The sequence below is a fragment of the Dreissena polymorpha genome, chromosome 10 (genome assembly GCF_020536995.1).
Source record: "Dreissena polymorpha isolate Duluth1 chromosome 10, UMN_Dpol_1.0, whole genome shotgun sequence".
Lineage (NCBI taxonomy): Eukaryota > Metazoa > Mollusca > Bivalvia > Myida > Dreissenidae > Dreissena > Dreissena polymorpha.
Window position 1 is genome coordinate 77,608,716 of NC_068364.1, and position 25,298 is coordinate 77,634,013.

Below are 25,298 nucleotides of genomic sequence, written 5' to 3' on the forward strand. Positions count from 1 at the left end.
AGTCTGCACAGGCTTATCTGGGATGACACTTTAATAGGACTTAATGTATGTGCAGTCTGCACAGGCTAATCTGGGATGACATTTCAATAGGACTTAATGTATGAGCAGTCTGCACAGGCTAATCTGGGATGATACTTAATATAAAGAAGTGAAACTCCAGCGTCTGGAGCAGTATTGCATTCTCATTATATACAATTAGTTGGTCCTTTATTTAAGACAAGTGACCAATTGCCTTAAACAATACGAAACAGCCTAATACAAAACAACATACACACATATCAGAATAAAGCTGGGAACTGTCAGTGCAAAGATTTGAGGGTTTAAACCAGTATTGGATCGCTCAACCTCACACTTGACCCAGCAATATTCATGATATATATAAGTGTAAATAAAATTTAACCTCATGGCATTGTAACTCAAATAAAATTATCATAAAAGGGAATTTAAGTGCATTCAATTTAATTACCATTTAGTTACTCAATGGTAGGAAAAAGACCAGAGCAACAGAGTTTTTTGAGGAACCGACGATGAAATGAAATTACCAACAAGAATCAACTACATCCCTTATTTTTAGAAAAAAGATTCAAGAATATAGCATTGTAAAGTTAATATTTTAGATATTTAAAGCACATACATTAAGCCCCATACCACAGAGCATCACTCAAATAATACCTGTTGTTCTTGTTGCTGCTGCCTCTGCGACCAGGCAATAGAAAGAGAGTCCCGACGACAAAGTCACCACCCCAAACCCGGGAATTCCCGACTACTGTTGTTGAATGGCGTGAATCACATACTGCTCTTCAGGCATAAGGTTCACATCATTGGAAAGCAATATATCGAAGTCAGTCACATTAACAGACGAGTCTCGCAAAGCCTGCTCTATCTGTTGGATCAGATCGTTTACGTTCGAGCGACTCGTACAGAACAATTTGTTGATGCCAAGCATCTAATTGTAGCTAAGCAACATCGAACCTTGGACGGAAGTCAAACTCACCAAGGCTCCGCTGTTGGAAGAGTTGATAGGAGGCATGCTAGGCTGACGCAAGACATCTTCGTGCTGAATGTTTTCAGCAAGTTGTAGTATTTGTGCCCGAAAGGAGTCAGGATTGTTTTTTACTTTCACTTCAATGATGTTTTCATCTTGTTGGCTAATAATGTTTGCTGAAATGGAAAGCAAACTAAATTCAGATTTTTTAGTGACAAATGAATATGCGTTGCAACATTTTTTTTCCATACCTGCTTTTTTAGTGACAAACATTGCGTCTATAATTGATATTAAGGATATCGCAATTAATTTTTTACCAATTATAACTCAAAATAGCGTTGTATCAATGTATTACGCGCACCAACGTTAAATTGAAATGTTGGGAGTTTTAAACGTCGAAGAATATATGGTAAAGTGCAGTTTGTAGCAAAGTGTAATAATAATCAAAAACAGGCATAACTTAAGCGATTTGAAGTGTGAGACTGTACACCTTTAAATATGCATGTATGCAACTTTAAATGCGCTTCTTTACAACTTAAATAACTTTAAATGTAAGACTACATAGTTCTCAGCAAATGTAAATGTGAGACAATACAATTTTAAATGTGACACTATACAATTTAAAATGTGAGACTGTGCATCTTTAAATGTGAGAGTAAATGACTTAACAAGATGTGTTTGAGAAACACAATGTCCCCCTATATGATGTTTGACATTGTAGGATGACCTTGACCTTGACCCTTCACCACTCAAAATGTGCAGCTCCTTGAGATACACACGCATTTCAAATATAAAATTGCTAGCTTCAATATTGCAGAAGTGACATTACATGCGCAATTTTGACCCATATACATGTACTTCACCTTGAAGGATGACCTTGACCTTTCACCACTGAAAATGTATATATATTTATAATTGACCTCTGACCTTGAAGGATGACCTTGACCTTTCACTGCTCAAAATGTGCAGCTCCATGAGATACACATGCATGACATATATTAAGTTGCTATCTTCAATATTGCAAAAGTATTCATAAAATGAACGATTTTGGCCACCTATATTTGACCTCTGACCTTGAAGGATGACCTTGACCTTGACCTTTCACCACTCAAAATGTGCAGCTTCATGAGATACACATGCATGCCAAATATGAAGTTGCTATCTTCAATATAGCAAAAGTTATTGCAAAATGTTAAAGTTGGCGCAAACAGACAGACAGACAGACCAACCAACCAACAAACAGGCAGGGCAAAAACAATATGTCCCCCACTACTATAGTGGGGGACATAAAAAGTGAGACTAAACGCTTTTAAATTTGAGACAATACAATTCTAAATGTGACAATACACAACTTAAAATGTGAGATTGTACACCTTTAAATGTGATAGTATATAACTTAAATACGTGAGACTAAACAACTTTAATGTGAGACAATACAACTGTATTACATATCATAAGAAACAATTGTTGTGAGTTGAATACATGACTGTACTGTAAGTGTATGAGTACTTGATCTTACACGTTTTTGTCGATGGATTAGACAGAAATGTAGAAATACAGATGACCCTCTATGGTGAAGTCTGTCTATCTTGCTACCAGTGGTCATTATACTCAGTAACTATATCTATTCTGGTTAAACGTATTAGCTGTATGTGATATGGAATTGATATTAGTTGATTTCTTCATTTTCTTTGATGGCCTCATTTTTGTAGTACAGATATTAGATTTAAAGTTTCAAACCTATAAGCAATATAGTGCTATTGTTTTGCAAACATCCGGGCTCTACTTTAATTAATCATATCCCGTATATGTGACATAAACAATTTTTAAAACACAACAACTTCAAAATAGTAATAAATCTTAGTGAACTAAGCAAATAAAGCCAGTTATTTTTATAGAAGACTTTAAAATTTGCTAGAACTATAGTGGCTAGCTCTGTGCAGAGTTTATTTTAAACATTTTTGGAATTGGGCCAATTTGGGAAAAAATCGTGCTGTTTTGATTTTAATTGGGAACATGGGTTGTTTTTTGCTAACAAATATTTAAACATTGAGATTAAGTGCTATCAAGATTAATTGCACTAAGGTTCAACTTATAGAGCTGAATAAGGAACTTAACTCAATGTCGCAACCTGTTAAACAAATACATTTGTGGGCAAACCTTGAGAATATAAGCCAGTAATTAAGTAAAAGTATAAACTTGTTGAGATTAGGAATGATGCTGACTTTCGGCCCCAAATTAAACATAATAAATAACACTGTAAGGTCTCACCTGAAGCTCAAGAAGCTGTGATAACATGATGGCCTCGCTGTGAGTGCTATGGTCAAGTTTGAGGTCTCATTAACGTCGTTCAGAGTCGAAGTCCTTACTAGATCACACAACAAAACTGCTGTCATTTTTCAAAGCCTTTTCTAGCGTCGATTCTATGTGCATTGGGCTTGGAGTGCAACGTGCTCATAACAAAACCGGACGTGTTTACTTTTAGCACCTTGTTTACAATGTTGGGCGGAATTCACATTTGAGGCAAATCCCATGGGTGTATCGTGCCCTGGGTGTTTACAATGAAGTAGTTACTGCCTTTCTTTGTCAGCAACAGCATCTACTACTGTCCAAACTATAGACAGCAAAAGTATCCCGCTTGGAAAGCTTACACATGTGAATAAATCGCTTCAATTTTAACAATTTCCATGACTTTCTCCAGTTCCTCGCTGAATTCATGTTTGTCCCATAAAGAATGGAACAAATTAATCAACTTTTTATTCTTTGTGATATTGGTTGTGATGTCAAACGGCAGGAACTGACTGTTAGTGTTACCATAACTACTTCTATAACTCCTCGTGTCTGTCCCACTCTGGCACTTGAGCTTAACAAAACTACTAAGTCTCGAGTGTTGAAAACTCGACACGGACATTGCGGTTGTTGAGTACAGCGCTTGAAAACTCGATATTCTCAGAATTTTTTGCAGAATGGAATTGTTTAACTATGATGACCCTTTGAGGCCAGAGGTCCGGTTGGAAGAGCTAGGGGTCAGGGGGGGGGAGGATCGTCCTGGACTGTGGATTCTTCAGGCAGACTGGTGCTCTTGGGCAAACTCGATATCAATGCTGGTGCTCTTCTGAAAACAACATCAGCACAGTGGGCGGTATGTACTAGTAACAAATGTTAATACTACAATCTATAACAAACTATGCCTTTTTATTGGATGTGAAGGTTTTCAACAGAAAAACTTTATTCAAATAAATTTCTAATCTGGCATTTGATTGGTTCCTTGTAATCAATAGCACAAATATTAATATAAACAAGAGCTGTCACCATAGGATTACTTATGCCCCCTATAAACGCTTGATAGAAGTTATGAGCTTTTTTTGAAACCTAAACGCATATTTTGTCACCTAACCGCGGACCCTAACTTCAAGATCAAGGTCACAAGGGTCAAAATGTTTGTGCGTATGGAAAGGCCTTGTCCATATACACATGCATACCAAAAATGAAGGTTATATCTCAAGGGACTTCTATGAAGTTATGAGCATTTTTCGAAACCTAAACGCAGATTTCGAAACCTAAACACGGATGCTTAGTTCAAGGTCAAGGTCACAGGGGTAAACATTTTTGTGCGTATGGAAAGGCCTTGTCTATATATAAACATGCATACCAAATATGAAGGTTATATCTCAAGGGACATAGAAGTTATGAGCATTTTTCGAAACTTAAACGCAAAGTGTGACGGAAAGACGGACAGTCCGATCACTATATGCCCCCTTTTCTTTGAAAGGGGGCATACTTAAACCATTTCGTATTAAAACATTGTTGGCTAATGTTATACTAACCTGTGAATTCAAAATTATAATTTTCACTAAACTTTCAGAGATGTTATTTTATAAGCCAATATGCGGCTCATCAATAATATTAATTTTTGTCCCTTATAAGCATGTGTCGTCCACATAAGCTAATCAGGTAAGACTAGACTTGACTAGACTTGATTTTTGTAAAAAGGACACTCTCTTTCAACGAAAAAAACCTCTGAAGAGGAAAGTGTTGTCCCTATTAGTCTGTGCGGACTGTGCAGACTAATATGGGATAACAATTTGAGTACATGCATTAAGCCCCATTTTCCTACAGCATGGGTCATTTATATTTTTTTGCCAGTTCTTTCCTGCATATTAACAACAAAAAATAATGGAAAATTAACTTATAAACAATGTAATGTTTTCTAATAGTACTTAATCAATTAATCACCTAGCTTTTACAAAACCACAAAGGTGTTATATTGTAAATATATGTTGCAATAAATGAGAGGCAAAATTGAACATTCAGGATTAATATCTGCCCAAAGTTGCAAAAACACACACAAATTTGGACCATGCATTTACAGATCTTTGATTGTTAAAATCTGTTTGAATTAACAATAGACATAAATACAAAAGTTAATCAACAGATAACAAACAGTGGTAGACATAATTAGACAGTAACTAAAGGGCAACAACTCACTGCTTGTGCAGATCTACAGTTTTATCCCTTGTTAGTGTCAGCTTAATTAATTAAACAGTAACTTAAGGTCAACAACTCACTTCTGGTGCAGACCTAGAATTCTCTCCCTTGTGTCAGCTAAAATGTCCTTCATGATGCGATCCCCAGACATGGAACAGCAACGTCCTCCAACATCACTGAACTTTGATACGGCTGAGCCTTTCACCAGACAGTCGTCTTCTGTGCTGAGCAGTTACTGTAACGTTGAGCAAACCAATATAAAATGTGTTGGCCCAGTCAGTCTTTTGAACACGTACATTTAATTTAATTTAGTAATACATCAGTGATTTTTTTTGTCCAAATTGGATAAAGTCCCTTTACCACATCAATCGGGAATAATAGGTGTGATTATAAATGACATTTTGAAAATTCTTAGAATTTTTTGTTTAATTTGTAAATATTTGGGTTGTTTTAATAGCATAAAACTTAATTGCACAAACCCATCAAAGTATTATTTTACATGCGTGTTTGCTGACATGTTCAGTTTCAGTGCTCTATTTAGTCCACTAGCATACAAGGAAATGCTTTAAATGTGTACTTTATAAAGAAGGAAATAAATGCCCCCCCCCCCCCCCGAGTCATGTCCCTTTCATTTCACACGGTTAACTTTTGCAAAAACAGGGTTGCCCATTCTGATATTTGCCCAGAGCAAAATTTAAGCCACCAAATCAAACTGGAAACTGGATTTTAACAACCCTGATCTTGTAAACTCATTGATATACGTTGGCAAAAATTATCGGGCATTTCAAAAAATGACTTTAATATGGACATGTAAATTTGTGGATTTTTGATTTTGGCAGAAAAGGAATTTGCAATGGTTATTTTGTTATGTATGTGAGTTAAATTTGTGTATCAGTAAATTCATGAAATCAACATTTATTAATGTCCCACAAATAATAGCGATTTTAAAATTCATATTCCATATTTTTTGCGAAAAGTGTTTGTAATGCTAACCTGAGATGACAATTGATTTTTGTTTAGAAGAAATTTCCTTTAAACAAAAGTCCTCAAAAGCAGAAAGTATCATCCCTGATTTGCCTGTGTGCACTGCACAAGCTAACATGTGGTTGGAACCTAAAATGCATTAAGCCCCCTTTTCCCAGAATGATGCTTACTTTGAAACACATTTTGTAATTCTGTGTTACTGAGGTTTGGAAAGCATCGAGCTGAAAAAGGGTTGAGTTATTAATCCTCAAGTTAAAGAAGTCATTTTATCTTATGTGAAATTATATCCTTTTTGTCCAATTCATCTTTAGCATTCTTAATACACAGCCTGGTACACTGTCATATCATTATTATTAGTGGGACATTATTTGGTGTTGATTTTAAGGGTTGACATATCCACAAATTTAACACAAACACATTAGAAAATAACTGACACAAATTCCTCATGTATTTTTTCCAAACTGAGAAATCCACGCATTCACTTGTGAGTCTATGAAAGTCTGTTTTAACCAGGAATGTTCATACTGACAAAAACAAATGGTTCACAAGTTACAATAAATTACAGAGGATATTTTACCTCATGTAAATTTATACTTTTCTTTCCCACCTCATTTCTTTTTTGCATTCTTAATACATATGAAATACACAAGCAGGCCTTTTCCTGGCACATTGATGGGTCTGTTAAAGGGAACCATAACCAAATTTTTTTTTTAGATAATTGCCATAAGCTTATTATATCTCAATTATGTTTCAATAAGATCTAAAACAAAAGCTGTCACCATAGGATGACTATGCCCCCTATAAACGCTTGATAGAATTTATAAGCTTTTTACGAAACCTAAAAGCAGATTTCGAAACCTAAACGCGGACCGGACCCTAAGTTCAAGGTCAAGGTCACAGAGGTCAAAATGTGTGTGCATATGAAAAGGCCTTGTCCATATACACATGCATGCCAAATATGAAATAGCTATCTGAAGCGACGTAGAAGTAATGAGCATCTTTCGAAAACCTTAACGCAAAGTGTGACAGACAAACTGACGGACAGTCTGATCACTATATGCCCTCCTTCGGGGGCATAAAATGTATAGAACTGATTTTATTATTATAATTTGAAGTCAGGGGTTTTTCTGCCTACTTTGGGAAAAGGAGTCTGACCAAATTGGGAATTATTTATCGACAAAATTGCCCATTTTAGGAATTTTTGTTTCATGAAACGGCTCATTTGGAAAAAAAATTGAATTGATCATGCTTAAAAATAAGTCTGGGGTTTAACAACTTTCTTTATATAAACACATGCAAAACAAACACTGCCCAAACACAAGTTACAGCAACATTTTTGACCGAGCTAAAATAGAGCCATGGGTTTTTCATTTCATACTTTAATGTATTAAATGACGATTGAACTACAACTTTCTTACAAGGCTCTAAGCATTCAGTTGCCGATTTGTGATTGACGGCCCTGGCATTACTTCTGTTGCTGTTACATTTTGCTGCGTATCGTCCGAGCCTGTCTGTTCAGGGTTACTCACGGCAGTAATTTCGGAAGATTCTGAGCGTTTCGAAAACATCAATGATATCGTTACACATCCTTTTAGCGTCTATTTTTTTCGTACTTTTTAAATGTAATTTTTACTATTGTGCGAAGCAATGATTGAAAATAAGCGTCTACAGATATAGTATAGAATGTGTATTGTGCGGCTCTATATACTCTTTTGTATAATGCGGAACAGTTCGAACGTCATTGCTGAGAGTAAATGTACTGCAAATACACCATAAAATCTGTGTCACTAAAGGTTTTATTACGTCGTAAATGAAGGGAAGTCACTCTTTCGATATAAATTATGTTAACTTTTTACGATTTTGAAAGATTTTATTTTTTTGGAATTGGGAAAAATGCAATCAAAATTCTATTGAAAAACGGGTCCGTTTGCTTTGGGAATGCCTCCGTTTCCCGGAGGCGCAGACAGTGCTGAAAAACCCCTGGAAGTATTAGAAAGAGTAATATAAAATTATTATTCCCATATCAATTTATTTTTCATGCGAAAAAATTCACTTTCCAAAAAAAGAATTTTTGCCCAAAATGGCAAAGAAAACACCTGACAAATAAAGCATCTATTTTACCTTCTGCATATTCAGGTCATTCTTGTCCACCACATCCTCAGCATCTTTGTCCGGACTCAGAAGCGACTGGAGCAGCAGATTAGCTGTTTTTCTTGTATGTATACTTAGGATTCACACACATTTATATAAATGTTATTAAAATCAATAACAAATGTTCAACAGCATAAAACAAAGTAAACTAGATATGGCGCGCCAGAGGCTGACACGTATCACCATGCCGCATGTTTGACCAGGGAAAGCCCCAGGGTTGGTAATGGGGCTATGCACAGTTGAGATTGACTGTATAGCCATAAATGATATTCAGTATAAATTTGAAGTAAATCTGTGTGGAAATGAAGAAGTTAATCTAAAATAACCTAAAAAATGAGTAAAATCTGTGACCCGGCCCCACCACAACCCCCATAACTTTTGATCCAGGGGTCAGATCAAAATTCCAAATAATACACTGTTGCACATATGCTCATAGCTACTATGCATGTAAGGTATGGTTTTAGTGCTAACAGTGTAGGAGAAGATAGTGGCCAGGACGGACGGACAGACGGAGATAACCACATAATAGATTTCGCAATCTGAGCGTTGACCCTAAGTTCAAGGTCAAGGGGTAAAATTTTATACGCGCATGGAAAGGTCTTGTCAAGATACACATGCGTACCAAATATGAAAGCAATATCTGAAGGGACACAGATGTTATGAGCTTTTTTTGAACCGCGGTCGCAGATTTCGAAACCTGAACACGGACCCAAAGTCCAAAAATTTCATGTGCATGTAAAGGTTTTGTCAAGATACACATGTGTACCAAATAAGAAAGCAATATCTGAACGGACACAGTAGGAATGAGTCTTTTGCGAATCGTGGTCGCAGATTTTGAAACCTGAACGCTGACCTCAAGATCAAATTAAAGGTCACAGGGGTCAAAAGTTATATGCGCATGGAAAGATGATGTCCAGAAACACATGCATACCAAATATGAAAGCAATTTCTGAAAGGACACTGTAGTTATGAGCATAATTCGAATCGCGGTCACAGATTTCAAAATCTGAAAGTCGACTTCAAGGTAAAGATCAAGGTCACAGGGGTAAAATGTTCTATGCTCATGGAAAGGTGTTGTCTAGATACACATGCATACCAAATATGAAAGCAATATCTGAAGGAACATAGTAGTTATGAGCCTTTTTCGAATCGCTGTCGCAGATTTCGAAACCTGAAGGTGACCTAAAGTTAAAGGTCAAGGTCACAGGGGTAAAAAATTGTATGCGCATGGAAAGGTCTTGTCTAGGTACACATGCATACCAAATATGAAAGCAATATAGGAAGGGACACAGTAATGATGAGCCCTTTTCGAATCGCGGTCGCAGATTTAAATACCTGAAAGCTGACCATAAGTTCAAGGTCAAGGTCAGAGGGGTAAAAAATTGTATGCGCATGGAAAGGTGTTGTCTAGATACACATGAATACCAAATATGAAAGCAATATCTGAAGGGACACAGAAGTTATGAGCCTTTTACAATTGGGGATATAGGAAAATCTCTGACGTGGCTCCACCCCAACCCCCATAACTTTTGACCCAGGGGTCAAATCAAAATTCTGTCACTGTCATCGCCGCACATACCCAAATTATTTAGACAAGTTTGAACAATTTATATTTATAACGAATTCTGGGAACACATTTTTCATTAACATGGTCAAAGATCTAACAGTCACTTTTGAGTTAAGCAGAGATATTCACTGCTGGAATGTGTTCATTTGTGAAAAAATGCAGCAGTTTAATTTAATCAATTGAATATTTAAAACTAATTCAGATTGAAGTTTCTTTTGTCATTGGCAAGTCTTGAGGTTTGTGAAGTTAAAATAATATTTTCACAAGTGGCGCAGCCATGAGTGAAAACATATATTTTCTATTATAACGAGTGAATTAAAACCGATATTCCACCAAATCCAACACATTTCCTTTTTATTTTATGCTTTATTTCACCATTTATATACATTTTTTAAGAGTTTAACTAAAGAATTTCGTTGGGATAATGACGCCATTTCGTAAAAAAAATGACGTCATTTCACAGTTAACAGTGAAAATTATCAATAATTTTCACTGTTTGAAACGGTTTTAATTCACTGATATTTCTCTATAAACCACCAGAAAGCATAAATAAATAATCCAAACTATTTAAATTGAAATTTGGAGTAAAACATTGCACATTATACATGATAATTACAGTACCGATGAACCTTGTGGATGAGGTCATCTCGGCCCCTGGATGGGACAGATTGAAGCCCCAGGTTAAGACTGGCTGCATCCTGGGAGTAGGACTAGAGCATTTGCCCTAAGATCCTGGGCCAAGAGCCCATCAACCCCACGCACAGGAAGTGTCCCTGGGCGTCTGGGTCCAGCTGACCAGAGAGTATGGTGTTCAGCTGGGTACCGATCCATGATTGCATGAGGTCCTGTAGGAAACAGCTTGTGAAACAAATTCCAGAATAAAAAAAATGTTGAAAATAAATTTATAAAAAAATTGTAAAATGTTCTGAAGGCGTTAAAATAATTGTTTTACTTAAATAGAATTTAACAATCATATTATAGCGAATGTTTTTAGGCAATCAAAACATTTTGGTTCAGGGCTAAATTTCAACCAAAAAATAAACTATGCCCTAATTTCTATGATATAAACATATATCAGATCAACTTTCCTATTTATTAACCAAGTTTGATCAATTTAAAAACAAAGAATACACATTTGATGTTAGGAACTTTTCCTTACTCAGCCAGAAAAAGTACTGATGTTAAGTGAACTATATGGGTTGCATTCTGGGAAAATAGGACTTAATGTATGTGCAGTCTGCACAGGCTTACTATGGGATGATTTTTTAAGCACAAACATTAAGCCCCATATCCCTGACCACAGCTAAAATACTACCTGCTGTTCTTGTTGCTGCTGCTGCGACCGTGCCATATGCAGAGATGAAGCGAGTCCCGACACCTAAGTCACCAACCCAAACCCGGGAATTCCCGACAACAACTGTTGTTGAATGGCGTCAATCGCAGACAGCTCTCCTTATGAGGTTCACATAATCATTATTCGAGAGCAACATATTAAGGCCAGTCACATTTACGGACGAGTCAATCAACGCCTGTTCTATCTGTTGGAACAAATTGTTTTAGTTTGAGCTTCTCTACAACTGAAAATGTGAGACTCTACAATTTAACATGTGAGACTATACAATGTTAAATGTGAGACTGTTTTAAGCTTTAAATCTGAGACACAACAACTTTAAATTTGACACAATATAACTTCAAATGTATGACAATACACCTTTAAATCTAAGACTACACAACTTTAAACAAGAGACTGAACAACTTTAAATGTGAGACAATACAACGTTTAAAAATTTGCCACTATACAACTTAACATGAATGACTGTACAATTCAAAATGTTAGACTATACAATTTTAAATGTGAGACTTCTAAAAACTTTTAATCTGAGGCTATACACCATTAAATTTGACACTGTACAACTTCAAATGTATGACTATACACCTTTAAATGTGAGACAATACAGCTTTAAACGAGAGTCTAAAAAACTCTAAATGTGAGACCACGGTAAGTAGTGATATTGAATCAATATGATTTCTACATTAAATGGCCTTCTTTTGTAGGACAGACGTTCTAGTCACTGGTGTTATCATCAGGATATAAAGCAATTTTGCAAACATCCAGGCTCTGATTGAAATAATAATCATATCATATTATATGTGAAATAAACAACATAATTTTTTTATATAAAATTAACTACTTCAAAATTGTAATACAAATTAGTGAAATAAGTAAATTAAGCCATTTGTTTAAAAAAGGGACTGTACATGTGATAAAACTAGTGGCTAGCTCTGTGCAGGGTCTATTATAACCATTTTTGAAATTGGGTCATAACCTGTTGGATTGGGAAAAACCTGGATATTTTGACTAAAATTGGAATATTGAGGTTTATTTTTTGCTTACAAATACTTAAAAATCGAAAATCAGTACCATTACATTTAATGTATTAATTTAACAAAAGTTCAATTTATAGAGATGAATCAGGAAATACACTCAATGTTGCAACCTATTAAACACAATGTTTGTTGGAAAACCTTAAATTGGGAATGACAGCCAGCTATTATGGAAAAAATATAGATGTTTGAAGATTAGGGCTGTGGCTGAATTATTGGCCCCAAATTTAACCGAATAACATCTGACGCTCAAGAAGCTGAGACGACATGCTTACCTTGCTGATATTACTAAGGCCCGAGTTTGAGTTCTGACTAACTCGGTTGAGAGTCAAAGTGCGTACTGGACGACATTACAAAACTGCTGTCATTTTTCAAAGCCATCTCTATCCTCGATTCAATAAGAGTGCCAAGTGCTCGTAACAAATCTTGGGGGCAATTTACGTCTGAGGCATGCCCCATTGATGTATTGTGCTCTGGGTGTTCACAGTCAAGTCATTACTGCCTTTCTTCATCAGCAACAGCGTCAAAAGCTTTATGTTCCCTTTGGACAGTTTAGACGCCTTAGAGTACAAACCAAGACGGTCCGTAATGCTACTACTGTCCCAACTATCAACAGCAGAAGTATCTACTTTGGAAAACCTACACTTCTGCATTAATCGCTTCAATTGTTCCTTGATTTTTTGTCCCATTCCTCGCTGAATTTGTGTTTGTCCCATAAAGAATGGAACAAGTTATTCAACTTCTCATTCGTCGTGATATTCACAGTGATGTCCAACAGCAAGAACTGACTGTTGATTGAGCATTACCATAACTACTGATATAACTCCTTGTGTCTGTAACACTCTTCCCATTCGGACACTCAAGCTAAACAAAACTACTCAGGCTCGACAGTGGATAACTTGATGTGGACATTGCGGTTGATGAGAACAGTGCAAGAAAACTGGATGTGTTCAGAATATGAGGCTGGAGGTCTTGGGGGAGGAGATATGGATCAGGGTAGGGGAAGGGTTGTCCATGACTGGAGCTCATGCATGCCGAACTGGTGCTGTTGTTGGGCCAAAACAATATCAATGCTGGTGCTCTCCTGAAAAACAACAACAGCACAGTGGGTAATATGAACTTGTAATAAATGTTTATATTACAATCTATTACAAACTATGCTTCTTGGTTGGCTGTGCAGGTTTTCAATAGCAAAACTTCATTCCCATGAATTTCTTATCTGGCGTTTCATTGGTCCATAGTCCTTAATAGCCTAAACATTGATACAACTAAATCATTTCGTATTAAAACATTAAAAGTGTTGGCTAATGCTATACTAACCTGTAAATTCATAATTATTATTTTCCCTTAACTTGCAGAGATGTAATTTTATAAGCCAATATGCCGCTCATCAATATCTGAAAGTTTCGTCCCAGATTAGCATGTTAAGTCAATATAAGCTAATCAGGGAGGACACTTTCAGACTAGACTGGATTTTCCTAAATATTTCTGTTCAACCAACATACCTTTAAGAGAAAAATGTTGTCAATGATTAGCCTGTGTGGACTGCACAGGCTAATCTGGTTCAACAATGCATTAAGCTCCATTTTCCAACAGCACAGCTTATTTATCTTTTTAGTCAGTTTTTTCCATTGAGAAAAATTTATACTCATCTTGTTAAAAATGTCATATATTTCAATTGTTCTAGTGCGTTTAATCACTTTACTTTTACTTTGCTTTCACATTTGTTTTATTGTTAAAGCGGGTATATACGATTTTTATATGTGCTGAATTGTAAAATATTGATACAAATATGTTATAATAACACACAATATGCAAGAAAAATGATACATTTAAGACGAATTTCATAAAATACAGCAAATACAAATTAGCGCCCCGAGCCGATTGTGACGAAGATTATTCGTAATTATTTTCCTACAATAACCGATGCATTCGTCTTTTTAGTAAGTGTTCGTGTGTCGTATGAATCGATATCGCTGCAGGAATTTCAAATGAACCGTTAAACTAAATTTAGATTCACATCGTACATGCATGATATACATGCTGGCGAATTCGGCTGTACAGCCTTTTTCGATTTCAGAATTAAATATCTGGCTTATTTAGCATTTTTCGACACATGTTCTTGTTAAATTTTATTTTAGTTTATATTGAAATATATGTATAATACGTTTTTTACACATTTTATATTAATTAATAAATATTTGACAAGATCGTATATACCCGCTTTAATATATGTTTCAATCAATAATGTCTTCCCAAAGCTGAAAAAACAACATTTTTTCTACTATTCCTTTACAGATCTTTGATTGTTAAAATCTGTTTTTATTCAAACTGGACAACAGTTCCAAAGTAAATCAACATGTAACAAAAGTTGTAAGACATAACAAAAAAAACAACAATAAAAAACAAGAGATGTGTTCGTCCGAAAAAGAATGCCCCCTATTGCGCCGCTTTGAAAAAAATAATAATTTTTTTTAACTTTGACCTTAAAGGATGACCTTGACCTTGAACTTTCACCACTCAAAATGTGCAGCTTTATGAGATACACATGCATGCCAAATATCAAGTTACTATCTTCAATATTGAAAAAGTGATGGCCAATGTTAAAGTTTTCGGACGGACAGATGCCATACATTTGACATTTTACCTTCACCTTTCACCACTCAAAATGTTCCGCTCCATGACATACACATGCATGCCAAATATCAAGTTGCCATCTTCAATAGTGAAAAAGTTATGGCCAATGTTAAAGTTTTTGGACGGACAGACAGACGCCATATATTAGACATTTGACCTTGAAGGATGACCTTGACCTTCACCTTTCATCACTTAAAATGTGCAACTCCGTGAGATGCACATGCATGCCAAATATCAAGTTGCTATCTTCAATATTGAAAAGGTTATGGCCATTAAAGTTTTTGGACGGACGGACAGACTGACTGACATACACAAATGCTGACATACTTACACACTGACGGACAGTTCAACTGTTATATGCCACCCTGCATAAAAACATTTTGACTAAGTTTCATCAATATTGAGCCACACATGTGGCCTCTAAAGTGTTACATGTAACAGTGATTTCATATGATTTAAACATATGTGATCTTGTAACAACAAGGCTTGTTGAACGATTCATGTGACCCAGGTGTGAAATTGCCTAGATATTGTCTAGGACCAATCAGACCAAGTTTAATCAATATTTTATCAAAAATCAGGCTTCTAGCTTAGTAACATGCTTAACATAGGGTGATCACAATTGCTTTTAGAATCGTGTGCTCAAGTCAGCTAAAGAAGATCTGTAAATGTGTTGCATCACATATCACTTTTGAGTCTTTTTGGGTCAATAGCCATATGGGAAATTCCTGATACACTCAATAAAACGCAACTTACACCACTTAACTATCATGTGCTTTTGTTGACTATTAAAACTAGAGCTTTGTCAAAGAAGTGAGCCCCACATGCGGCATTGAATTGACACAGAATATTTTGCATGTTTTCTTCACAAAAAATAGCAGACACCATGATCAATGTTTAAAACGCACTTAGTGACAATGTGACCAAGTTTTTGACCCGACATGGCCCATGTTCAAACTTGGCCTAGACATCATTTAGATACAACTTCTGACCAAGTTTGGTGAAGCTTGGATAAAAACTACTTGAATTAGAGAGCGGACACCATGCTCAATGTTTAAACGCACTCAGTGACCCCGTGACCTAGTTTTTGACCCGGCATGATACATATTCAAACTTGAACTAGACATTGTCTAAATACAACATCTGACCAAGTTTGGTGATGATCGGATGAAAACCACTTAACTTAGAGAGCGGACACTGAATACAGACCGACCGACAGACTGACCGGCAGACCGACAGACAAGCTCACTCCTATATACCCCCTAAACTTCATTTGTGGGGGTATAATTATAATCACATAATTTATAGATTATAATTGGTCATTAAAGTTTATAAATGGATATCAATAAAGAAACAATCATGTTATGCAAAGCTACAAACATCACTGGCCCCACTTATGTATCAATTGTAGTTTTAGAACCATAATTACAATTGATATAGAACCTGTTTTTGAAAATAGTTTAAGAGCCAGATATGTTGGTACCTGCTGATAAATGGCTCGTTTGTTGTTGTTGTTTTTAGCTTTAATATATCTCTAGATGTTCAATTTAAAATGCAAATTTGAGGGTTAAGCTTGACACTTTCGCATTTTCTTCACTTTTCTATATACTATACAAAGGTTTGTCGCTGAACTTTTAAACTGAAATACGATTAACATGTCAATTAATGGAAGAGCAGAAACCACAGTTGGCATCTAGTTAACCTATTTATTAAAGTATGATTGCATCTAAAGTCTAAGGCTATTAAGAGTGGGTCTCGTGAAAGCTTTGCCACAGTGACTCCTTTTGCAATGGCAAGGGCACTTACCTATTGTGATGTAGGGGCTAAGTTGTAGTTGTGGACATTTCTCTCTGGGCCTGAACTTGTGAGTATAAGCCTCTGTGAACAGATAAAATGGTCTTAGCGCCTCCCAGAAATGTGTCCCTGTAAACCAAACAATTCAATGAATTCTGAAATGGCATCTGCTATATTGAAAGTCAATGAAGTTGGTTTGATTAAATAAATTCTCAAATATTGCCTTCTATATATGTACTCTTTATACAAACAGTGTTCATCCCTCTGGAGCTTATTAAGTTATGTGCAAAACCAAAAAAGTGGAACGGATATAAGGAGGATAAATGAAGGACGGAGGTTACTGGTATTTAAAGACAATGACGAATCTTTACACCCCCCCCCCTGCACCATTTCATAATGTAGTGACTTAAAAAACCCTATATACTGCAAAGATCTCAAGGCTATTGGCGGCTATTATGCATATTTACGAGTGCACAGTAATGTTATTTAAATTTTGTAAGTAAGTAGCATGGAGTTTAATCAACACGTGAAATTAGGAGTACACACCTGCACATTATACAAGGTAAATTACAGCTAAAATATACCTTGTGGATGAGATAATCTCTGCCCTTAGGCAGGAAAGTTTGAAAACCCAGGTTTAGACTGGCTGCACCTTGCGGGAAGGATTCTTTGAGCATTTGCCCCAAGGTCCTGCGCCAAGAGCCAACTACCCCCGATGCACAGGAAGTGTCTTTTGGTGTCTGGGACCAGCTGACCAAAGAGCCTGTTGTTAAGCTGGGTACCAATCAAGGATTGCATCAAGTCCTGACAACAATAAAGTTATATTTAGGATATCGGAATTGATTGTTCACCAATAACAACTCAGAATAGCGTTGTATCAATGTTTAATGCGCATCAATTTAAAATTGAAAGTTAGGCATTTTAAACATCAAGGAATACATGGTAAAGTACAGTTTGTAGCAAGGTGTAATTCTTATTTTTTTAAATCAAAAACAGGCCTTACTTGAGCAATTCAGAATGTGAGACTGTACACCTTTAATTAAGGGACTATAGAACTTTAAATGTGATAATAAACAACTTTAAATGTAAGACTACATAATTTTAAATGTGATACTCAGCAACTTAAAATGTGAGATAATACAGCTTTAAATGTGACACTGTACAGCTTAAAGTGTGAGACTGCACACCTTTAAAGGTGACAGTTTATGACTTATACATGACACTAAACAACTTAAAATGTGAGTCAATACAACTGTATGACATATATAATAAGAAACAATAGATGTGAGTTGAATACTGTAAGTGTATGAGTACTTGATCACACACGTTTTATCTATGGATCAGACAGAAATACAGATGAATGTCTATATTGAATTCAGTCTATGCCACTGTATCTTGCAACCAGGGGCTATAATAATTTAACTAGTAATTATTGCCTATTCTGGTTAAAACTATTCGCTGTAGGTGATTTTGAATTGATACTTCTAGCAACTGGTGCTGAAATTGTGTGCATAAGGATATGAAAGCAATATAGTGCTATAGTTTTGACAACATCCGTGCTCTTATTTGAATAATAATCATATCCAATTATATGTGAAATAAATAATTTATATAACTCCAACTTCAAAATAGTAATGAAACTGAGTGAAATAAGAAAATTAAGCCAGTTATTCTTATCAAAGACTTTACAATGTGCTAGAACTAGGGGCCAGCTCTACGCAAAGAGTTTATTGTAAACATTTTTGGATTGGGACAATTCGGAAAAAAATCATGCTGTTTTGAATTAAATTGTTAAAATGGTTGTTGTTTTTGCTAAAAAAATTAAACATTGAGAATAAGTGCTATCTATATTACTTGCACTAAGGTTCAATTTATAGAGCTGAATAAGGAAATGAACTCAATGTTGCAACCTATTAAAACATTTGATGGGGGCAAATCTTGAATTGAGAATTTTAGCCAGTAATTATGGGAAAATATAGACTTTTTGAGAGTAGGGGTGGGACTGAATTCTGGCCCCAATTTCGACAAAATAAATAACACTGTTAGGTCTCACCTGAAGCTTAAGGAGCTGAGCTGATATTGCTAAGGGCTGAGTTTGAGTCCTGATTAACGTCGGGTTGAGAGTCGAAGGGCGTACTGAACGACACAACACAACTGCTGTTATTTTTCAAAGCCTTCTCTAGCCTCGATTCAATACTAGGCCTATGGGCTCGGAGTACGAAGTGCTCGTAACAAAGCTAGACATGTTCACATTTTGCGCCTTGTTTACAATCTTGGGCGGAATTTGCATCTGAGGCATGCCCCAAGGATGTATTGTGCTCTGGGTGTTCACAGCCAAGTCATTACTGCCTTTCTTCGTCAGCAAAAGCGTCAGAAGCGTGTTCTCTTTGGATAGTTTACACGCCTTAGAGGATAATCCGAAACGTCCGTAACGCTATAACTGTCAAAACTATCAACAGCAGAAAGTATTTACTCTGGAAAGCCTACACTTCTTAATTAATCGCTTCAATTGTTTCTTGATTTTTTGCCCTGTTTCTTGCTGAATTTCTGTTGGTCCCATAATGAATGGAACAAGTTATTCAACTTTGTATTCTGTGATATTCTTTGTGATGTCCAACAGCAAGAAAACTGGCTGTTAGTGTTACCATTTCTACTGCTTATATTTAACAAAACTACTCAGGCCTGAGTGTGGAAAACTCGACCAGGACATTGCGGTTGTTGAGAACAGCCCGTGAAAACTTGACATGCTGAGAATTTCCTGCAGAACAGAAGTGTTCAACGATGCTGATCCTTTGAGGCTGCAGGTCAAAAGTGGACGTTAGGGGTCAGGGGAGGGGAAGGGTTGTCCTTGACTGGATCTCCTGCATGCTGGACTGGTACTGTTGCTGGGCCAACTCGATACCAATGCTGGTGCTCTCCTGAAAACAGCACAGTGGGTGATATGAACATGTAACAAATGTTTATATTACAATCTACAACAAACTATGCCTCTTGATCACTATGTTAGCGTTTCTGATCGCCAAAATCGCCAAAGGCGATTGAATCTTTCAGCTGGCGATTAAAGTTTAAAATGTGAATGAAAATGGCGATTACAAAAAAACCCTGATATTTCTCTAAGTATATAATATTCCCTACTTTTAAAGAGAACTCGGTACCGATTTCCACATGTAATCGCCATAAAAGCTCCACTGCAGAGGTGGTAATAGATAGTCCACTGATAAGAGATAACCGGATGCCCGTATCGTATATTCATGCCACTTAACACAGTCATGTATGCTGACAGATGCATCACGGGAAATTTTCGGGTAACTTTCCAGTCGCCAAACTGTGATATTTAACGTCCAATCGGTTAAGAGAATGCTTATGAAGGCGGGGTTATATAGCGATTATTATTTTTGATTGACGTCGGTCACAGAGTTTATTAACAATGAATCACAGTTGTAGCATTAATACGTGATATAAAACCGGTAAATAAAGCAGTACATTAAAGGCGGTTTTGGGCATCATCATCACACCTATTTACCATACTGCAAAACAATCATTAATTATGAGAAGTTAATTGCAATTGGTGAGCAGTGTAAAATTACTTACGGCGAGTAAGTTGTGAAAAACAAAACCCGTTAATAATTTGATGCAGTAACAAATTAAATCCAGTGCATGTATATTTTATCATGTCTATTTGTAGAACTGATTTACACCGTTTTTCTACAGCCACGTGATAATAACTATTCTCTATGCATTAATACCGGTATGTCATGTAAAACCCGTTTTATAAGAAAGAGCGCGAAATTATTGCTGTCGTCTGCAATGCCAAGTTCTACGCATGCAAAGCACAGACGATGTGTATCTAAATTTTAAATATAGTCTAGCCGCTCAGTACATGCAGTATTTAAGACTTACAGATTTACCTGTACGTTTGAATAAATTATATATTGCAACTATGGAAAAATATGTCAATTCAAGAATACATAGCAGTAAATGTATTTTTCAAGAATCAAGAAGCACCAGACTAAAGCAAAAATTATTGGGAGAAGGGGGGGTGGCGAATAGGAGTTACGCAAGACCCACCCAATCAAAGACCGGGGCATATCTGACAGTTCTAACATTGTATACCGTTTATGCCAGTGCATGAAAATAAATATAAATGAAAAATAAAAAAAACATGAAATTATTTGATTTCAGGTAACAAATAATTTATTTAAATGTGACTTGATTGATAATTTAATATAGTCATTGTTGATACCTATAAATTCATGATAATGATTATGTCGTTCATTTAGCAAATAAGGTTATAATGTGGGTCGTCATCGTAGTGTTTAAACTTGGCTACTAATTTTGTTTCCTTAGCGCCAACCTAGGATCAGATGTGAAAGTTTTCAACAACAAAAATTCCCATGAATGCCTAATCTGGAATTTCATTGGTTCCTTGTCATGAATAGCATGAACATTTATACAATTAAACCATTTCGTATTAAGACATTAAATGTGTTGGCTATTGCTATACTAACCTGTAATATCATAATTATAGTTTTTCTTAACTTTCAGATATGTAATTTCATAAGTCAATATGCAGCTCATCAATATAAGGAAGTGTCGTCCCAGATTAGCATGTCCACATAAGCTAATCAGGGAAAAAACTTTCTGACTAGACTGAATTTTCATAAAGATGATTTTTCTTTTCAACCAAAAAATACCTTTTGAAGAGGAAAGTGTTGTCTCTTATTAGCCTGTTCAGAATGCAGAATGCACAGGCTTATCTGGGACAACAATTTAAGCACATGCAAAAAGCCCCATTTTCCACAGCATGGCTTATTTATCTTATTTATCTTTTTAGCCATTTTTTCCAGCATAACAAGACCAAGGAATGGAAAATTATATTGTTAAAAATTTAATATTGTTTGAGTGTACCCATTCTTTTAATCACTTTACTTTTACAAAGCATTCATATATGTTTTACTTTAATATATGTTTCAATAAATGGGAGGCAAAAACTAAATAAAAATGTCTTCCAAAAGTTGCAAAAAGAAACATACATTTTTTACCATGCCTTGAAATGTCTTAGCTTGTTAAAATCTGTTTAAATTCTCAATAGAAAACATATCCAAAGTAAATCAATATCCAACAAATTAAATGTTCAGTTTCAGTGCTCATTTCATTATTCCACTAGCATATAAGGAAGCGCCTATTATGGTGTAATTTATAAAGAAGGACAGAAAATCTGTTCAGTAGTCACATTCACCTGGGAGTAAAATTATGTTACAGGCCACTTGCCCTTAATTACTTCTAGCTGATAACACTTCTTTGCTCTTACTTTGATGACGCCCACAAATCCAAACTTTTACAGTAACCAATACCAAGACATGAATTTTTTCTAAGTAAATTGAAAACATTAACTTTGTTTCATATGTTTAGGGAAAATAAAAGTTTCAGTAAAAATATTACCCAAACGCCCTCAGACACAAATCATATACATGTAGCAGGGCTTGGTTTGTCTCATCTTTGTGAAGCGTTTCAGCCCACTCATTTTAAATTTGTTAAAGTTGTGAACAAATGAGGAGTAAACTCCTTAAAATTGCCAAAATTTGAGTCACAAACTTGTTTTAATTGTGCAACTTTGAGTCACGAAATTCTCATTTTGTGAAAAACGGCAATTCCCTAAAATAGCCCTGAATCAGCTCTTTGAAGACAGACTTAAATTGTATACCTCTTCAAAACAGGCCCTGAATGATAAAACAGAGCAAAATATTAGTCTCCAATTCAAGCTGGAGACTGGAGTGTTACACTGATCCTGGAAAAATATTTATACTCGTTGGCATGACACTTCAAGGTTTAAAAAAAAAACAACTTTCGTGGACACTTAAATTCGTAGATTTTGTATTTTCGAAAAAAGGAATTTGCCCTGGGTGATTTTGTTTTGTGTTTGAGCTAATTTCACGGATCAGTAAGCCCACAAAATCAACATTAATTAATGTCCCACAAATAAAAATGAATTTACAGTTATCCCTGATAATTCTGAGTGCGCACTGCACATGCTAATCTGTGGATGGTACATAACATGCATTAAGCACCCTTTTCCCATAAATGCGGAAAGTGTCATCAATGATTTTCCTGTGCAGACTACACAGGCTAATCTGGGACCACACTTAACGCACATGCATTGAGTCCCTGTGCAGACTACACAGGCTAATCTGGGACCACACTTTACGCACATGCATTTAGTCCCTGTACAGACTACACAGGCTATTCTGGGACCACACTTTACACACATGCATTTAGTCCCTGTGCAGACTACACAGGCTAATCTGGGACCACACTTTACGCACATGCATTTAGTCTCATTATCCCAGACGGAGGCACATATGTTTCTTGAAAAAACACTCAACAACAGACTTAACTTAAGTTTGTGGAATGAGGCCGGAGTCCTTCTAATAGCGAAAATTCTTGGTGTTTTGACAACAAATTGGGACATTGGTGTTGTTGGCTTTTTTATTACAAATACTATTCAATCGAGAATAAGCGTTTTCAATATTGCATTTAATAAGGTTCAATTATTAGAGTTGGGTAGAGAGATAAACTTGGTATTGTGATAAATTTCTATACTTTACCTTCGATTGGGAATTTTAGGCAGTTGTTTGGGAAAAATACATAGTTCCAACATTTTGTATGGGGCCAATTTTGGCCACAATATTTGACAAAAAAACAATAACACAGTTTACACATCAAGAACTTAACACCTCCTGCAAACAGGCTCTATAGGATCAAGGCATTCAAAGCTTTACTAAATATCTCACAACGTTATACAAACTCAAGGCCTGCATGGGGATGACAGAAATTCTTGTGGTGTTATGTTACTGAGGTTTCTGTATTGGTAAGTTGGAAAGCAACAAGCTGAAGAATGTTTTGATTTATTGATCCTCAAGTAAATGAAGTCGTGCTGTAAACACGATACATAAAAGAAAAGACCCAATTTTAACTTCTATGAAATCATATTTTTGTCCACTTCATATTTAGCATTTTTAATACAGAGGTAACACTGTAAAACCATTATTTCATCTCCTAATTACTTTATGATTACAACTGTCAAACTATATAAAGCAGCATCACCGGCAACAATAAGTAGATGGGTAAAATCAGTGTTAAAAGCTGCTGGTCTCGGGAACACATTTAAACCTCTCAGTACAAGGGCAGCTTCAACATCAAAAGCTAATCATTTAGGTGTTTCATTGCAAACTATCTTAGACACGGCCGGCTGGTCAAATTCAAAAACATTTGCTAAATATTATTCAAAAGAAGTTCACAATGAAAATCAACATTCTCTGGTTTTTCAATCAGCTATTTTATGTGGAAAATAAAAAGTGTACATATTCTATCATGAATTCTTGTTTATCTCTTTATTCCTGCACAAATTTGCAGAAATTCTCTAAAATCTCGTGTGGGGCTCATTAAGGGGTTATGCAGGAGATGAAATTGAATAATTAACCGAGGCTTACCTTCGTAGATGGGAAGGTGAAGGTTGATTGTCATTTCATCTACTGCAAACCCCTTAAGAGCTCAACACGCCCTACCCAATTCCACCCATTCCATCTTTTCTACAAATTTGTTAAACAAAGTATTCCTTAATGAATACTTTGCTAACTCTAAAGCCTGATATTCTTGGCTGCGGAAGCTGCGTAATCTCTTGTGTAGAGTTCTTAAGGGGTTTGCAGTAGATGAAATTACAATCAACCTTCACCTTCCCATCTACGAAGGTAAGTCTCGGTTAATTATTCGTTTGAGGCTATTTTTTGTTGATTTTAAGGTTTTACCAATCCACAAATTTATCACAAACACTCGGGAAATGAACTGACACAAATTCCTCATTTATTTTTCCAAACTGAATAATCCACACATTAACTTATTATATGTCCATGAAATACTATTTTAATCACCAAAAGTTCATGAGGAGGAATATCAACGTTTTTGCAATATACAAACACTTTAAGAGGATATTTTACCTTATGTAAATTCATTCTGCTCTTTACCACCTCATCTTTTTGCATTCTTAATAAACAGGAAATACACAAGACTGCGCGTTCCTGGTGTATTTATGGGTCTGTTAAACAGACCCATAACCGAAGCATTTTATTTGTTTTTAAATAAGTGCCTTATTATAATTACAGTGCTTTCAACAGGAATTTTTTCAGACGCCCCGGGGCAATTGGGGGGGGGGGGGGGGGGACGACGAGATTTAACAAAAAATGTTTTAAACCTTTCCCGCATAGATATGCATAATCGCGCCACGATTGATTCCTTAATACATCCGTATGA

General features: G+C 35.9%; 1 protein-coding gene and 1 long non-coding RNA gene across 7 annotated transcripts in view; both read right to left on the reverse strand.

Annotated features, from left to right (window-relative positions):
* Window positions 1-679: 679 nt before the first annotated feature.
* LOC127846905 (uncharacterized) lies at window positions 680-17,764 on the reverse strand. Of its 5 annotated transcripts, none has more exons than XR_008033725.1 (9): window positions 17,576-17,764; window positions 17,004-17,075; window positions 12,836-13,644; window positions 11,491-11,713; window positions 10,805-11,020; window positions 8,579-8,644; window positions 5,554-5,708; window positions 3,257-4,100; window positions 680-1,161 (listed from the first exon to the last, which is right to left on the reverse strand). It is a non-coding gene; the product is annotated as an uncharacterized LOC127846905 (long non-coding RNA). The 5 variants fall into 5 exon arrangements; XR_008033723.1 differs by having other exon boundaries at window positions 10,797-11,020; window positions 11,491-11,752; window positions 17,576-17,763; XR_008033724.1 differs by having other exon boundaries at window positions 10,797-11,020; window positions 11,491-11,627; window positions 17,576-17,762.
* A 1,733-nt stretch (window positions 17,765-19,497) lies between these two features.
* LOC127846890 (E3 ubiquitin-protein ligase TRIM33-like) overlaps window positions 19,498-25,298 on the reverse strand; it is a 215,209-nt gene continuing 209,408 nt past the window's right edge. For both annotated transcript variants that reach the window (XM_052378308.1, XM_052378306.1), the window contains exon 5: window positions 19,498-19,909. The gene's annotated coding sequence lies outside the window, so the exon portion shown is untranslated. The remainder of the gene's footprint in view (window positions 19,910-25,298) is intronic.